An 18,214-nucleotide genomic window follows, 5' to 3' on the forward strand; every position below is an offset into this window, starting at 1 on the left:
AGCAACTAAGCCCGTGCGCCACAACTACTGAGCCTGCGCTCTAGAGCCTGCGAGCCACAGCTATGAGCCCGAGTGCCACAACTACTGAGCCTGCACGTCTAGAGATGGTGCTCCACAACAAGAGAAGCCACTGCAACGAGAAGCCCGTGCACCACAACGAAGAGTACCCACCTCTCGCCGCAACTAGAGAAAGCCGGCGCGCAGCAACGAAGACCCAATGCAACCAAAAATAAATAAATAAATAAATAAATAAATTTATATATTAAAAGAAAAAGTAGAGATTTACATTAACCTGAATTTAAACCACTAAACCCTACTGAAGCTAAGCTTATGCACCTTTATAACCTATATATCACAATAAAATTCTTATTAGTCTGATGTTTGGGGCCAAAAAACCCTCTCCAGTTGGTCTCCTAGATGCAGTTATGGCTTGAATTTATGTGCAAATCAGTAGGTCAGTCTCATCAAAAAGACTAGGCCAGTTCTAATGTGTGGATACATTTCTCAAATATGGGGAAGAAATGAAAATGGCAAATCGTATCAGTAAAACAGGTATTTCCAACTGCTACCAGGATGGCCCAATAGCCCTCGAATACAAACATCCTACAGAAACAGAACACCCTCCACGGTTGTGAGTGAGGAGCGGCAGGATGATAAAAGAGCACGTGAATTAACCTACTGGGTCTGAGTTTCTCAGCCAGGATCCCTGGGTGGGCTGTGGAGAAAATGCTGGGCTTATCATGGCATTTTTCTGGAGAGAGGCTCCATAAATTTCACCAGATTCACAAAGTGATCTGTGACCCCAAATGATAGGAACACTCACCAGCCCTATCTGCTGCTGTACCTGTTTTCTCTGGATAATCCTCCTGATATAAACAACAATACAGGAAGCTCCCCCCCGCCCCCACCATGCCTCTGGCTTTCACAGCAGACGAGATGACACTGACGATCAGGAAAATTATCCAAGCTGTTGCCTGAACAGCCCAGCCACTGAGGACTGCCCAGTCAATGACTGAAAAGAGGTCATGGGGCTGGAAGAGACTGAAGATCTTCTAAGCCTTAGCTTGAGCCCACTGCCCACACGGGGACAAACAGCACAACCAAGAAGACCGAGAGTAAACTTAGGGACCAGAAAGTCTTAGGCAGGATTAACTTGGGAGCAACAGTGTGGGACGGGGGAAGAACGTGGGCTTTGGAGCCCCGCAGGGTTAGGTTCAAATCCTGGCTCCATCTACGTACTAGTCATGTAGCCTTGGGATGGGGATGATGATGGTGCTGATGACGAAAGCAGTGTCTACGATGAGTTATTATTTACTGACAGCACAAAGTCTAGCATTTAGTAAGCAAGTACTTATGTACCTATGAAATAACGTATGTTATTTTATTTAATTTTTCACAGCAACCCTGTGAATACTCTCTATATTATCTCCATTTTCTACATCTGGAAAAAGAAGGTTAAAAAGGTTAAGTAGCATTCCCAAGGTCCACAGCTAGGGGGGATTCAAACCCAAGTCTGTTTGACTCTCAGCCCAGGCTCGTAACTACTAAGCTTCGCTGCACTGCCAAGTCTCAGCTTCCTCATCTGTGAAAAAGACAGTAATACTCACTCACCCCTGCAGGGTGGGAAGGATTAGACAGAATGCATGTGAAGGGCTTAACACAGTACCTGGCACACAGGAAGCTTTATAGTGTAGCTATTAGTGTCAGTCCTACGACATCTGGACCTTTGGAAGAGAGAGGGAGACGTGGGAGGCGTGCATCTGGCTACACAGATGGGCCAGCATCTCACACCGCAGGGCTCAGCAAACAGGATTAGGAACTTTGGACCAAGGCTTAGGAGCCTGCGATGACCTACTCCCCCTTAGGGACAGAGAGGGAACACCTCAGCAAGATGGGTAAGAACGTGTTTACTCAGAGATGAAAGGCTTCGCATCAAAATGTGGGGACGATTGGGGATTTGGGGAGGAAGGAATAATTCAAGCTCAAGAAGAAAGTTCTCAAGAGGCAGTGCCAGACAGCATGGCTATGCCTGGGCTAGGAATGTGGGCCCACTGTCCTTCTGACTCCCTGACACCCAAGAGAGGACAAGAGTTCCTATGCATGTTTGTGATAGCCCCCATGTTATCAGTAAACCCCACCTGGAACTTGAGCAGAGCCTAGTCATTCTTAAAGAAAAAGAGGATTTGTTAGAGCGAGTCTCCCTTGGAGTTAAATATGAAGAAATGTACTCATTGCAAGAAAGAACCAATGACTTAGTGTGGCTTGTAGTGTATAACACCAGGGACCCATCTGTAGGAAGAAGAATCAGACTCACTGATACCATCTTGACTACTTTCTTAGTGGAAGACTGAACGGGGAGTCTAGGAGCAGCAGAGTCACTCCTCAGAGAGATAACCGCACTGCAGGGGATGTGCACCTGGGGGCCAACATTTGCTTAGGGAGAAAAACATTACGCAGTGTCACCAGCCTCTCCCCAGACCAGATAGTCCCCTCCTGTTTTTCTTTTAAAAGAATTGCTACACCAAGTTATTCCAATAGGAACCAAAGATACTCAAAGGTCTTCACAACCTGTCCTCAGTCCCCTCTTTTCCTCTCCACAGCTCTACATCGGGCTCAGCATCAATTTCCTGGACCATTTTATCTGCCTCTAACTAGTCCTGGCCCGCCTCCTACAGTCCAGCCTCCACACTGCCACCAGCTGGCTTTCTAAAATAAAAGTGCTGACCACGCCACTCACCTCCTGAAAGGTGTCTACTAGATTCGCACTGCCCATGGAATAAACACCAAAGTCTTAAACTGCATTCATTCATTCACAGTTTTCATTACCAACCTAATGTGTGATGATCACCTACTGTGTACCAGGCTCTGTTTTGGGCCCTGGAGATAGAGTGGTTATTAATGAAACAGATTAAGACAAGGGCTCATCCTCATGGCTTTACATTCTAGGTAAGACAAACGATAAAGAATACAAATAAATATATAATATAAAGTCAGGTGTTAATGAAGAAAAATAAAGCAGAGTAAGAGAACAGAGTGATGGTGTAAGGGGTGGGGTAGGACAGTGCCTTTTAAATAGAGGAAAGACCACTTGAACACAGACCAGAACAGAGTGAAGGGAGGATTGCTGGGGAAGAGTAATCCAGGCAGAAAACAGCAAGTGGAAAGGCCCTGAGGCAAGAAAGAGGAACAGCAAGAAAGACACAGGGGCTGGAATGGAGTGAGCAAAGCAGAGAGTGCTAAGAGATGAGACCAGAGAAGTAGGAGGGGCAGGCAGGACAGGGCAGGGAGTTCAGATTCTACTCCAAGGATGCTAGGAAGCCACTGGAGTGTTTTGAGCAGGGGAGTGCTGTCATCTTATTTACTTTTTAGAAGGTCATTCTGGGGGACTTCCCTGGTGGTGCAGTGGTTGAGACCCGAAGCTCCCCATTCGGGGGCCCTGGGTTCTATCCCTGGGCGGGGAACTAGATCCCACATGAATGCGGCAACTAAGAGTTCGCATGCCACAACTAAGGAGGCCTCGAGCCACAACTAAGGAGGCCTCGAGCCACAACTAAGGAGCCTGCCTGCCACAACTAAGGAGCCCACCTGCTACAGCTAAGACCCAGTGCAACAAAATAAATAAATAAATACTTAAAAAAAAAAAAAAGGTCATTCTGTTTGTGTGGGAGGCTGCTAGCAGCAGGGCCAGAGTGGAAGCAGGGAGATCTGTTGAGAGATAGGGGACCTCTGGACAAGGGTAGGGAGGTGTGGCGGCTTTCAGGATATACTGTGGTAGAACAGCTGTCAACATTGTGAACACACAAGGTGAGGAGCAAGGGAAGGAGCAGGATCAAAGGTGACACCTACATTTTGGGCCTGGGTGACCAGGTAAATGGTGGGGCCACATAACACGGGGGACACTGGGGAGGGTCACGTTTCTGCCTAAGACTTCTATTTAGTTATGTTGGGCCTGGGATGCCCATACACACTGAAGGGTGGATGTTGGGTGGGCAGTGGGTATGTGAGTTGGGGGCCCAGGAGAAAGGTCCCAAAAGGTCGTCAGTGTGCAGATGACCACCAGGACGTGGCAAGTTGGGTCCTCCGCCCCTTGCCCCAGCTCCAGACAGACAGCCAGTGTTACCTCCCTCAGGGCTCTGGCCTCTGCCCTGTGGCTCCTCCTGCCTGGCACACTCTGCCTGGACTTCTGCAGCGTGGACTCCTCCTCACCTCTAAAGATTTGCTCAAAGTCATCTCTTGTGTGCTGGGTCCCCAGGAGAGGCCACTCGGTCCTCTTCTCCCATGGCACCCTATGACATGCCTGGGTGACAGCACAGCTCGTGTGTCATACTGTCTATTTGCACCTTTCCCCCTGTGAGCTCTTGCGGTCAGTGGCTGTGAGTCGACTCCTCTCCATATCCCACCTCCTCGCGTGAGGCCTGGGCACGGCGAACATTGGCTAAATGAATGGAGCTCTCCTCTCTGCAGAGAGATGCAGAAGAATTTATACACAAGCAACTGACTCACGCTGCAGCTGCTGTCTGCAGCCGAGACAGGGCAAGAAAGGAAGGCGCTGTCACGGAGGCACCAGCAAAGCTCAGTGGGCCGTACCCTTCCTTTGAGGAGTTTCTCAACCACATAAAGGAGCTTCAAGCAATCCGGGAGTCGAGAATCTCAGGGTGCTGGAGGTGTGATGAGCACTGCACCTAGGGAAGGTGTTTCCGCTGCAGAAACACTGGCGAATCCCCAACCAAAGCACTCAGGGTCGGAGACAGAGGGAAGGAAACTGACCTTGTTCCCATGGACTCCCGTCGTCCAGACAGTGAGCCTGGAAGCGGGTCCTACTTGCCTTGCTTTACAGATGCAGACAACAAGCATCAGAGAGGTTAGTGGATGTGCCCAAGGTCACAGACCTGGGAGGTACAGGAGCCAGCCACACTCAGGTCTTCCTGAGACCAAGGCCTGCATCCCTTCCAGTACACGCCACAGTCCTGCTCCATCACAGGAGCTCTTACAGCAGCGAGCAGGATGGTTAAGGAGCACCTGAGCCCCAGATCACACTGAGGAAACGCAGCTCTGGAGAAGGGATGAGGTTTACCCACTGTTACTGGGGAGTCACCAGCAGGATGAAGCTGGAATGTCAGTCTCTGACTCGAAGGCCAGGCCCTTGGAACTCTGCACCCACACCCTGTCATTTATTCCTTAAAGGCCTTGCCCTGATCCCAGGATCCCCAGCCAGCAGCTACCAGTTTGGAGCATCCCCAGAGGAGAACCTTCTTTCTATAGCAGGAAAATGAGAGAGGACTCACATTTATAAAGTGTCTATTCTGCACTGAACATCTGAGAGGCACCTTTCAAATCTTCATTCACGTATTGCTCAAAATGCCTGTATGAGAGAGTCATTATCACTATTTTGTAGAAAAGGATACTGAGGCTCAGAGACATAAGGTCAACAGTCAGAGGTTCACACTGCTAGTAGTAAAAGTGAGGGGGCCGGGATTTGGACCTGCTCTACCTGACTCCAGATCCCTGTTTTCACTAGACCAGATGACCCCTGCTTGGATCTAATGAAGCTGACGACATCCTGGAAGGATAAGTGGTCTGGGCATCAAATTTACCTGCAGGCTCACAAGTGAGGTTACTGCTAAGGAGCTTTGGCCAATACAGGGTAACCTGTTAGCAAGAGCCAGACACAAGGTCAGAGAGGCAGAAAAGAGGTCTCTGGAGAAGACGAAATTCAAAATTTTACACAGTTAGTAGGCAGTAAGCTGACCATCTCCTGAGACCTGTCCTTTTTAAGGAGGAGATATAGTCAGCAGTTCTCAACCACGTGTGATCAGTTAAGGCCCCTGCTCAAGAATTCACAGATCCCTCCCAAAGGCTAAGGAAATATTCGAGAACATGACTGTAAATGTTAGCACTACTAGGAGAAAGCTGTGGACAAAAATGAATGCAGGAAGTCTGGGAATGTCACTTCCCTTTCCTTTCTCCGCCCCCAGCTCACAAAAGGAAACGTCTACGGTGTCCTATAAGCAAAAAGCTATCACTCAGCCTCATAGGGCTCTGACTCCGCCATATTTGGAGTCAGAACACCTGGTCCAGTGCACTGACCCTGACCATCTGTGTGACACGAAGTCAGACCTTTGAGCCTAAGTGTTTCCAGATATAAATGAGGGGAGAGGGGAGTGCCTGCTTCACAGGGAGGTCATATGGATGCTATGAGAAAATACACGTGGGAAGAACCTGTCAATGTAAAACGGCTTCATATGTAAGGAGGGGATGCTGGGAATCCTCGGGTACCTCACCACATCACCTGCTGTCTCCCCCTCCCCAAGGCCTGGCACTCCCATTTAAACGCTGACCCGACCTCCGTCCTGAGGCCTCAGCCCTTGGAAGGAAAGACAAGGCAGCCCTGGCGGACCAGTGGAAAAAGAAGCCGTGATTTGGCTGTTATTCTTCCAAAGGCTCCCTGGCACAACTGAAATCCTCACGTAAGTATTTAATAATTAAATTGGTAACAACAGTTGGGGAACATTTTTGTCACCTTGCAGGATGATGGTTATCACCAAAATCAAGGTATGAAAATCATTTAATTGAATCTATAGCTATATATTTCGAATGCTTTTCTAAGACAAATGTGTCATTTTTTTTTTTAAGATTTATTTATTTGATTGATTGATTGCTATGTTGGGTCTTCATTTCTGTGCTAGGGCTTTCTCTAGTTGCGGCAAGCGGGGGCCACTCTTCATCGCGGTGCGCGGGCCTCTCACTGTTGTGGTCTCTCTTGTTGTGGAGCACAGGCTCCAGATGCGCAGGCTCAGTAGTTGTGGCTCATGGGCCTAGTTGCTCTGTGGCATGTGGGATCCTCCCAGACCAGCGCTCGAACCCGTGTCCCCTGCATTAGCAGGCAGATTCTCAACCACTGTGCCACCAGGGAAGCCCCAAATGTGTCATTTTGATGGCATATTTGTGAGTTTTTAAAGTTTACTTTTCTCATGCATGGTTAAGCAAAAACTAGATTATTGGAGCCATAATTGGATACTCTTAAAAGGAGCATGAACTGGTACAGCCTTTTTGGAGGGTGATTAGGCAATATTGATTCAAATTTTAAATGGCAAACTACTTAGGCCAAAAGTCCCACTTTCAGGTGTCTATGAGCAGAAAAATTTCATGCAAAAGTTCACAGGTCGGTGTAACAATTTCCAAAGCAGCAGTGGCTGCAATGGCAAAAATTAGCAACAACCTGGGTGTCTACCAATACACGGATGATTAAATAAGCTTAAAATGCACCCATACCATGGAGTACAACTGTTACACATAATAAGGTACATTTATCTGTACATATGGACTTGAAAAGAAAACCATAACAACTGATAGTTAGCTTAAAAAAAAAAGAAAAACTGCAGAACTATAGGCATAGAGAGAGTCCATTTCTACAAAAGTAAAAACGTGTATGTTGGGCATGAGGGCAAAGGAGGTAGGGGTTAAGGGGATACAAGCAAATGAAAAAGTCCAGGACTATACCCAACAAAAAGTGCCAATCTCAGGGGAAGGTTGGGAGTGGGGAGGCGGGTGTCACAGAAGACTTTCTTCCTTTATGTTAATGCACTTCTTCAGGGCTGTCTAAATTTGTTACAAGTGTATACTCTTTCATGATGGCAAAAAAATTTTTAAAGCTCATAGGATAATAGTAATTTAAAAAATTGCTTTCAAGGACTCCCTTAAAGTAAACCCTGTGGAGCTCAGCACCACCCCCCTCCTGCATATGGCCCCCAGTTCTGTGCGTGCTCACAGGCTGGAAGGGGGTATGGGCTTGCCTGAGAAAAGCCTACAAATGGGGATGGTCTCCAGTGTTAAGAATCCCAAACTCCTCTTTCACTAAGGATTCTGCCAATTACAACTATTTCAATGAGATGGCTAATAAAAATGACTAAGTATCTTCAATTGTTCAAATTTACATCATAAATTACTGAATTAAAGCAGGTGACTTGTGTTCAACCTCCCTTAAATAGAAGCAATCAAAATTTATATCCTGCCTTATCCAGCATTTTACATTGACTTATAAGTCTTGCTGAAGACTCCTTCAAAATTATTAATGAGGAAAATCCACAGGGAGGAGAGAAGGTGATTCTACTAAACCCAAAAGAGCCTAAATAAAACACTATAGCTACTTGGCTTATAAAAATGAAAACTTAGCAAGTGAAATAATCTTCTTCTCTATGGTCAAAGTTGCCAGTAAAAGTAATTCTAAACTGATGCACAGTGTCTAAGAAATGTTGGTCACATTTAGCACAGACTACAAACTCAGTTACCTACAGGCCATGTACAGGAGCAGGGTCTTGGGCAGGGCCGGGCAACTGGAGAAACAAGTCCCCATAAGAGGGACCGCCATGCTTCATCACCGCCACGAGGGTCCAGCGCTGCTAGACTTTCGGATTTTTGTAAAGATCTGGAAATCCAGATTTCTAGATAATATCTACCAACTTTTAAATGTTACCCACTAACTTAAAGGTTTTAAGACATTGTGAGCACTTAACAAAATACATCTGCAGGCCAGATGCAGCCAATAAGTAGAGAATTTTCAACCTCTGTCTAAAAGTATCTACATTTTAAATTTTTGTTCGATTTCATTTTTGGAAGGATGGGAGGAGACAATGAAATGGTATGGGATGGAGATAAACACAAGAGAGGCAAGCAGTTGATGTTAAGAAAATATTTCTAACATACTTGAGAAAACAGTGGTATTTGTCTACATCAAATGCTGAATAAATTGCTTACATTTCTTCAGCTATATTAGGTACAAAACTCTGAGAGTGAGAATTTCTGGAGCAAATTCTCAGGAATTTGTCCTAAGCAAATGCCCACAATTTACCGTCAATGGACTTACGAGAACTTACTATACCACTATGTATTAAACGTTTATCATAAAAAATTTAAAATAATATGAGCAGCCACAGAACTGATCCTCTGTGCCAGGGGCTCTTCAGACATTGGGCACCTGGGATCACCAATGTGGGTCACACAACCTCTGGGCAAGATTCCAATTAAGGCCTGCCTGACAAATCTCCCTCCAAAACAAAAACCAAAAACAGTAAAGAACTTAGACTCAACATCATAAAATTGTGCTCTGTCATTTTTTTCAAAGCCAAAACAATAAAAGAGTTATCTGTGCTAATAATAATGCCTGCACGCAATTTGCAATTCACAAAGTGCTTTTCCCACACACCCATCTCATTTACTGCTCACAGCCTTTAACTGTGCATTTTAGACTTTGTATGTTGTCCAAAGTCTTCTTACAATTATTGACAATGCTACTTTTCAAAAACAACAGTAAAATGATAACAAATATTTGGCATTTTCTACACAGCGTGTACAGTGCTAAGCATGTTTTCATTTCACCCTCACAAGAACCTCACAGAGGTGATTACTATGATCATCATCCTGTTACACAGGTGAGAAAACTGAGGCTGAGAGCGTGGGTGATCTGTCTTAAGCCCCACCACTAGTAGGCGCAGAGGTGACACTGTGAAGCAGGTCTGCTTCCAGGGCCCGAGACCAGTGTGCTGGGTGTCCCAGAGGCTGTAAGCTGATCTCAGTTTGTTTCCAGCAAATGTAAGGAAGCCGGAAACCGTGGCTAACATCCTCCTGCTCCCCACGCCCGCCCCTGCCCACTTTCCCCACGCCCGCCCCTGCCCACTTTCCCCACTTGGTCAGAAGCCACTTTTAATTTTTATTTTTCCCACTCAAAACCAGCGTGAGTCTCTCAGAGCTCAGCCAGCTGGGCCCTGGAAGCCTGGTGAGGTGCCCCTGGGGGACCGGGCTTCCCTGCTGCCAGCTTGGGCAGTGTAGCCTGGCGCCCTGCCAGCCTGCCAAGGTCTAGATGGGGCTTTCACATCACTGCTGTCTGAATGGGGTCTGGGAAGGGGGTCCTGATAGTCACAACAACCCTATGAAATGGTCGCAGAGGTACCAAAGTGGGGATGGGGAAAAGGGGAGGCGCCTTCAGCTAGAGAGAGGAGGAAAGATCTATTTAGCCAACAGCTCTGGAATATCTATTATTCAGAGCCCTACATTAGACCCCTGAGAGAAGGAGGCATGGTCTCTAATGTGCACGAGGATAAATTATGCAAGTAAAAACATCGAGCAAGAAACACACACACCCCCATACACACTCACCAGCACAGGTACACCCCACACACTCGGAATCATGGTGCAGCTGCTCTTAGGGTAGTAACTTCGGTCCTCTTACCCCTCTGTGGCCCCCTCAGCCCTGACTACACAAGACACTGCCCGGCCACAGAGGCCACACCAGGGATGGTCCCGAGCAGCTGCAGAAGGACAAGGAGGACAGGAACACGGGTCAGGATGGCCCACTGTGGTCAGAGCCATCCCGAGCGTGTGCAGGTCCAGAGGAGCAGAGGACGGGTGAGGGCTCTGTCCCGGGGGAAGAAAGGGGTCTACTTCCTTATACAAGGATGAGGATGGCTTCACAAGGTGGAGGAAAGACAAAGGGACAGACCCAGCTAGGGACAGGTGCTTCCTTCGCACCACTGGCTCTGACATGGAAACAGGAGGGGAGGGTGCAGGCTAAATTGTGGGGACCGCCCAGGGAGTTCATGTTCACAGCCCAGGCTCTTGTGATGCAAGGGGCAAGGAGATCCGGCGGGTGAGCGGCTGTCTAGGCAGGCAGGCTGTCGGTCACTCTGCCTTGAGTGCCTGCCTGGAGGTCAGGCTCCTGCGATCCTGGGGCTTACCAGGCTGCCCAGTGGGAGAATGAACATTCATTCATCTATAACCACACAAACAAATGTAAAATGGCCTCTGGGGTGAGTGCTGAAATGAGTGGGAGGATGGGCTGCTGAATGCCTGGCAGAGGGGCCTGCAGAGTAGAGAAGAATGGGTAGCAGCACAGACCCAGTCAGGCGCCTGGGGACAAACCCTGCTCGCACGCCCACAACTGATCTGGGCCTCAGTTTCCTTGAAAGGTATCTTTGGGGTAATAATGATAACCCTGACCTCAGCCAACACCTCCTGAGGCCCTAATACTAAGTGGTTACCCGCCAAGCACTTTGACAATGTCTGCCCCATTGTGAGCAATCAATAAGCAGTATAAAGTGATAACAGTAATGGTGATGATAAGACCTAGGTTTCTTATCAAGGAGGTCAGGGAAGGCTTCCCAAGAAGAAGCAAGTCAGCTGATATCTGAAGGCTGAATGGGCATGAACCAGGCAAACCAGAAGGAAAATGCATTCCCTGCTGAGGGAAGAGCTTCTGGAAAGTCCCTGAGAGGGAAAGCAGCATCATCATCAGTATTTCCAGGCAAGGAAAGCAGCCCCAAGTGCCCGCTGGAGCACCCTGGTCAGTAGGACACGTCTGTGTTGAAAATGGCTTCTTCTTCAAGGAAGCCTTCCCAGATTACTGTGAACCCACAAAGAAAACCTGCATTCTCCGCACAATTTCCCGGTCCTGTGGCAGAACCAGGAGGTGAAGGAGAGGCAACAGCATCAAGCTGAAAGCCCCACATGAAAACACGAGAAGGTACCGGCTAGCACCTAGGTGCATCACAGCAGCCCCCGTGGTGAATAGACACAGACCTGGCATCCCTGGGCTCAGAGCCTCTTCCTATTTGCTACTCCTCAGTATTCACTGAGGACTTTACAAGGTTCCAAATGAAGATAAAGATGCCGTTGGGCACCTCCACAAAGGACCACCAGCTATCCTCATCCCGCAGCCAGAAAAGCACTCTCAGCTGGACTGCGAAAGGGAAAAGCTGTCAGTGGTTAGCAAGAATCATTATTTTGGCTAATTTAGGAAATTTGGGATTCATCCAGGAAGCTGGGTGGACCTCACTCCTCAGCATTCCTTGATGGACTATTTTTCATTTTGCATTGCTTTACTCTCCCATCAACAACGGGAGTTAAAAATAAAAAAGTCAGGGGCAAAGAATATAGAGAAGTTATATTCCCGAGGCCTCAGTAGGCTGAGAGATGCAATAGGCAACCACAAACCCAGGCCCACGACAACCTATCCTGCCATCAAAACTGAGAAGCAAGGAGGCCCCACCCAACTCAATAGCCAATGAACCTCCAGTTTCAAATACATTTGATCACGTTAGAAAATCTGTTGTTTGGCTGCACAAACAGACTTTGCATCCTCACTCTTTCAACAAACACTTCCTGAACCAGGTACATAGTGCTGGCACCGAGAACCCAGAGATTGTGTGTGTGTGGGTGGGTGTGTATTCCCCACCCTTAAGGAGCTCAGTTTACTGAGCATAACGGATAGTAAATCAACAGTTACGCCAATAAATGTTTTGGGAGAGAGAGTAATGCAGGGTGTTCTGGAAGCCAGGAGGAAGGTCATCTCCAGGTCACAGAGAAGTGCAGGGTGGGGAAGGAAGGTGTCCAGAAAAGCAGAAACCTGACCTGAGTTAGCGAAATGGGGAGCAGGGGGTGGGTCATTCCCAGGAAAGGGCCCAGTTCTGGCAAAGGCACCAAGAGGTGATGGCTGTTGAGAGGCGGGGCTGAGTGAGGTGAGAATACGGGTTAGGGAAAAAGTGAAATAGGGAAGGTGGCCAAAGGCCAGTTATGAAAAGACTGCAGGCCCGCTGAGGGGGTTTAAGTTCTATTCTATAAGCAATGAGGAGCCCCTGGAGAAGTTAAGCAGGAGAAAGCCATGATAGATGTGTGAGTTAGAAACATCATGCTGCTAGGAAGTGGAGGTGGACTGAAGGAGGACAAAAGTGTGCCCAGGGAGACCAACGAAGAGGCCATTGAAACAATCCAAATGAGGAGTCCTAAACGAAGGGGTGGGCAGGGAGTGACAAATCGGAAGATGGGCTCTTCCAGAAAAGGTAACCAATGGAAGACGACAGTTGAGGGAAAGGACAAAGCCAAGGGTGACTCCTGCAGTCGACATGACTGAGGGGGTGTAGTCCCACCCCAGGCAGGCACCACAGGGAGACAGACACACTGGGTACAAGGCGAGGGCTGAGTTGGAGGTGCCCACAGGATAGGAGCTAGGAAGGAGGGCTGGGCAGAGGTTCTGGGCTGGATATGCAGATCTGGGTGACTTCAGGAGAGAGGTGAACAGTGGATGAGCTCACCGGGGAAGAATACTGGGACTGACCAGAAAGGGATCAAGCAAAACCTTATTAAGCTAAAGACAGAGAAAAGAGAACCGGCACAGCAGGCTGCGGAGTCGAGGTCTACGGAGTTGGAGGAGAACCAGGGGATGGCAGGCCAGACAGGAGGGTGAGCAGAGGAGAGGGGCCGGGAGGGGAGCGCTCAGCCCTGCCTGAGGCAGGAGGCTGCTCTGGCCCCAGGAGGGAGCTCTCGCTGCGGGGAGCAGTTAGCTGGGTGTTAGCCACTACAGCCAAGCGAAAGAATTAAAACAGAGCGGACAGCTTAGACGACATATCTGCAGTCACCCCAAAGTGCATTATTATGACTTTTTTCAGAGGATTATCCTGCCTGCCTGACCTCAGACTGCACATCTCACCTGTCTATTCTGTCTGTCTCCCCTGCTAGCTCGTCTGCCTCATGAGGACAGAACCTGTCCTGTGTCACCTCCAAAACTGCAGTGCCGACGGCAGTGCCTGGCACAGAGAGGTGAAGCTCCTTGTCCCAAGTTGCCTGGCTCACTAGAAACAACGAATATTCAATCAGCACATGCTACACGCCTGACACCAGGCTGGATGCTGGGGGTACGGTGGGAAACAAGTCAACGCAGGACCCTGCCCTCGGACCTTGAAGTTGGAGGTGAGCAGAGAGAGATGCAAGTATTTAAACAAAAAGTAGATTATAACTGCCTTAGAGCTAGGATTGGAATCTGCCTGTCATGCCTTCTAGTTAGATTTCCTTTCCAAGCCCAAGGCTGCCACCTTCTCCAGCTAAATGAAAATTTCAGCAGGGGAAACAGTGTTTGAAGTTTGGCCTTAGTCTCCCCCAGGGATCCCATACTTCTTCCACACTTTTAATAGACTCCTAAGAAGCAGAAATACCACCATAGGCTCTGAATATTTAACCTTAAGAACTCATTCTGTCTCTAGTCCTTCTATGTCAGTTAGAGGAGAAATTCCAGACTCAGGTGGGAGAAAACAGAAAGTGGCATAAACTAAGGGGTCAGATAGGTCTGGGTTCGAATCCCTTGTAACCTCAGGCAACCTCTTGTGATTTAATTTCCTTATTGCTGAAGTGGGAACACCAATTCCTCTTTCACAGGTTGTTGCAAAGATGAAATAAAATGATACCTACAGAGTACTCAGCACTATGCCTGGGACATAGTGAGACTTCACTAAACGGAGGCTCCAAACCAGTTCCACCTGTTGCTTTTATGACTCCATCTCTAACTGCTATATTTGCAAAAACCGAGCCAAAGACTACTCAGAATTCAAACCAAAGAACATACGCTTGAAATGCTCAGAACATAAATTGCTATCTAGTTGAGTGACTTGAGGAATTATCGCAAATTCCCATACTTGGGCAGACTCTGCAGTAAGGAGTTTCATTTCCGTTTCTTGCTCTACCCTATTTCCTCCTCCAATTCAGGCAAATGCAACTATTTCCCCAACAGATCACATCTTGTCTCATGGCAAGGGTCCAAACATGCGCTGGATTCCGTTGGTGCAAGTTATGACAGAGCTCAGAACACCACACCTCAAAGAAAGCATAAGAACACAATCACAAGCCCAAGGTACACACAAACTCCCAAACACACTTGGCTCCAGAGAAGGACAAGAGAACCGGTCATGGCATGCTTTGCTTGCCTCAAAGCTAAAGAAAAGGTTATTTTGGCATGCAGATGCTGAAATCTTTGTGTCTCCGTTCTTTTACCATCCAAACTCTCCATAAGTGGTCACTTTTACTAACGTATCTGATTCTTTATCCATCATTTATGATGGACCCTGTGCAACCTGGCTTCTGTTTTATGTTTTGGTTTTTTGGCCACAAGGCATGTGGGATCTTAGCTCCTCGAGCAGGGATCGAACCCGCACCCCCTGCATTGGAAGGTGAAGTCTTAACCACTGGACTGCCTGGGAAGTCCCCAGCCCTGCATTTCTAATTGCCTACTAGACATATCCTGTGGATGAATCAGTACCATCTCAAATTCACTGTATCAAAAACTGGACGCATCAACTACCCTTCTCCATCCCCAACAGCCACATTTCTGTCAATGTTACCATTGTGAACTATCAAGTTTAAACTTTCATCTTCTTTGGCTCCTGTCTTTAAAAAGTCTAAGAAGACCATAAATCCTACCATTCTTCCTTTGCAGTATCTCTCCTATTGGACCTTTTCTCCATTTTGAGCACAGTTAACCACATGACCTCACACCTGGATTGCTGCTGCTGCCTTGGAACAGGACCCATGCTTCCTGTCCAGCTGTCAGAGGAATGCTCCTAACATGTTACTTCGGCCATTTCACTTCTTTGCCCCAAATAACTTCAATGGCTTCCCACTGCCTTCAGGACAAAGTCCAAGTGCCTTAGCCCAGCATTCAGGGTCTAGAAAAGGAGTGGGCAAACTATAGCCCACAGGCCAAATCCGGCCCACGACCTGTTTCTGTAAATAAAGCTTTTTTGGAACACGGCCACACCGTCATATACATATTATCTATGGTTGCTTTCCCACTATAATGGCAGAGTTGAGTAGCTATGACAGAGACCATATGGCCTAGGAAGCCAAAAATATTTACCATCTGATCCTTTACAGAAAAAGTGTGCTGACCCTGGTCTAGAATAGAATAATCAACCACCAGCAGATCCTGCAGAAGTTCTTACTCACCACTCCTTTGGATGAAGTTTCTGTTCCTGTGGGTCTTCTGCTGAGCCCACTTTCTTTACATCTTACTCCCACCTTCTCAAGCCTGAAAGGCTTATTTCACTCCCCCCCGGACTTGTCCATCCTTCAAAACACAGCCAAAGCTGCACCTCTCTGTGAGGCCAGCTGCGTCCGTCCCCTGCACCCCTGGGTGTTTCTCCTCTGGCTTCTCTCTCTGCATCTACCGCAGAAACCTACCGTGGGATCCACTTCTCCTGTGGATCTTCTCCACCTATACTGGAGGCTTCTCTAGGGTCCAGGCTTGGTACCCTTCACAGAGCACTACCAATGATAACCACCTTGCCCTTCATTCCTAATACCAATCCTTGACAGCATAATTCGGTAAGAAGGCATCAAACAAACTTACCAATGAAGGCCTAGCATTCCACATTTGAAAAGTTAAGCTTGGGTCCAAAAGCATGCACTCTAGCCAGCACCACCTAAAAGCCAATGAAATAAGAGTTTAACTGTAAAAGAGAATATTTACATGTTTTCTTTAAATTTACAACCCCAATAAGTTTTGATTTACTGTCCTCCCAGGATGTCCATCTCTGTTTCTCTGCCTAGAAAATACTGCTCATCCTTCAAATCCACTGGACAGTCTTTCGCTGGAAGCCATCCCAGTGTCCCAGGCAGGCCAGGCACCCTCCTCTTGGCTCCCATGGAACCCTGGTGAGACATTTATGGTAACATGTGGTACAATGTAGCATAATTTCTTATTTGGGAATGAGGGTTCCTAGACTGTAGGCTTATCAAGAGAAGCGATCTGAGAAATTCACCCCTTCCCTTCCCTCCAGTGCCTAGAATACTACGGGCATTTAGACAATCCTCAATAAATTTTGTAAAATGGGTAGAAAAATAACCTACTCAATTCATGAACACATGCCCAGGCATCTAAAATTCTGCTAGGCCACAATTTTCATCAGAGAAATGCATGCTTCAATCCCACTGCTTTTAATAGGCAACGGGTTTAACAGGAAGGATTAATGAGATTAAGCTTCCAAATGCACATCTCTGGAATGACACTCCCCTGGGCAGAAACCTTTAGAGGCTCCCAGAACCTAAGAAGGCAAGCCCAACTCCACAGCCAGGCTGCCAGGCCTGCACCAACTGGCTCAGCCTGAGTCTGCAGCCTCAGCTCCTGTGATCTCCCCCAGTGGACGCTTCAATCTAGACAGATAGGACTGGTGGCCAGACCCTTCTCTCAGCATTCCTTCCAGCTGGATGTCTTCCTCCCCTTCTCTCCACATTATCTCCTTCTACTGAAATGACTTCCATTTCAACATCATATTCCAGACCAAGGTCATGGTGGGGCTCAATAAGATTTTCTTTCCTTTCTGACTTTGTGTGTGTGTGCGTATGTGGTGGTAAAACACACATAACAAAATTTACAAGCTTAGCCATTTTTAAGTGTGCAGTTCAGTGGTATTACATACATTCACATTGTTGTGCAACTACTACCATTCATCTCCAGAACTTTTTTTTCATCTGCAAAACTGAAACTTCATACCCCTTAAACAACAACTCTACCTTCTCCCTTCCTCTCAGTCCATGGCACTCAAAAAGTTTTTGTGGAATGAATGAATGAATCATTGAACGAACGAGGACATGAATTAATCCGACCTCAACCCTCTCCACAAAAGCCAGAAGTACTGTCTCTTTCTGCTGGGCTCCCACGATACTATCTTTACATCTTTCTCAGACTTGTTTCAATCAATCTTAAATGACCCTTTTTTGCACACTTGTATTCTCCTTCAAGGCGGGAACTATGACTTATTTGAAAGGCTAAGCTTGGGTCCAAAAGCATGCATTTAGCTTCTCCTCCATGTTGTTAGATCCAATGGGCAAGTCTGAGTCCTCCTCTTACAGCTTTTGCTACCAGTGAATCATGCCCTTGTTTGACTACTCTCTTCACTTGGCTTCCAGGCGAGCACTCTGGGTTTTCCATCTACCTCACTGGCTGTTCTTTCCCTTTGCTGGTTCTTCCTCATCTCCCCACCTCTTAATGCAAGAGTGCCCCAGGGCTCGGTCCTAGTTCTCCTCTCTTCTCTGTATTCCTTCAATCGCCTCCTGGGTGATCTCACCTAGTCTCATATCACCTACAGGCTGAGGATGCCCAGATTTCTCTCCAAGTGCGGACCTCACCTCTGGACTCCGGGCTAATATATCCTACTGCCTGCTTCAGGTAAGATGTCAAGTGGACAGGAGGTCTGTGTGAGATGTGTTCCATGTCTCAGACTTGACACATCTCACACAGACCCCTGATCTTCCCCCAGACCTGCTCCTCCCAGAATCTTACCCATCTCAGTTTAAGGCCATGGTCTTCCAGTTGCCCAGGCCAAAGATTTGCAGTCATTCTCGTCTTGTCTCGTCTCTTTCTCTCTTACTCTCTATCCAATCCTCTGGTTTTTACCTT

The 18,214-nt window shown here is 47.5% G+C and overlaps 1 protein-coding gene across 6 annotated transcripts in view; it reads right to left on the reverse strand.

Annotated features, from left to right (window-relative positions):
- Positions 1–18,214, reverse strand: part of BMAL1 (basic helix-loop-helix ARNT like 1) — a 103,682-nt gene that overhangs the window by 56,652 nt on the left and 28,816 nt on the right. For 5 of the 6 annotated variants that reach the window (XM_082341535.1, XM_082341533.1, XM_082341532.1 and 2 more), the window contains exon 2: positions 16,166–16,238. The exons of the other annotated variant lie outside the window; for it this stretch is intronic. The gene's annotated coding sequence lies outside the window, so the exon portion shown is untranslated. The remainder of the gene's footprint in view (positions 1–16,165; positions 16,239–18,214) is intronic. 6 annotated transcript variants of the gene reach the window in all.

The sequence above is a fragment of the Balaenoptera borealis genome (assembly GCF_965194805.1).
Source record: "Balaenoptera borealis genome assembly, chromosome: 11".
Classification (NCBI taxonomy): Eukaryota; Metazoa; Chordata; class Mammalia; order Artiodactyla; family Balaenopteridae; genus Balaenoptera; species Balaenoptera borealis.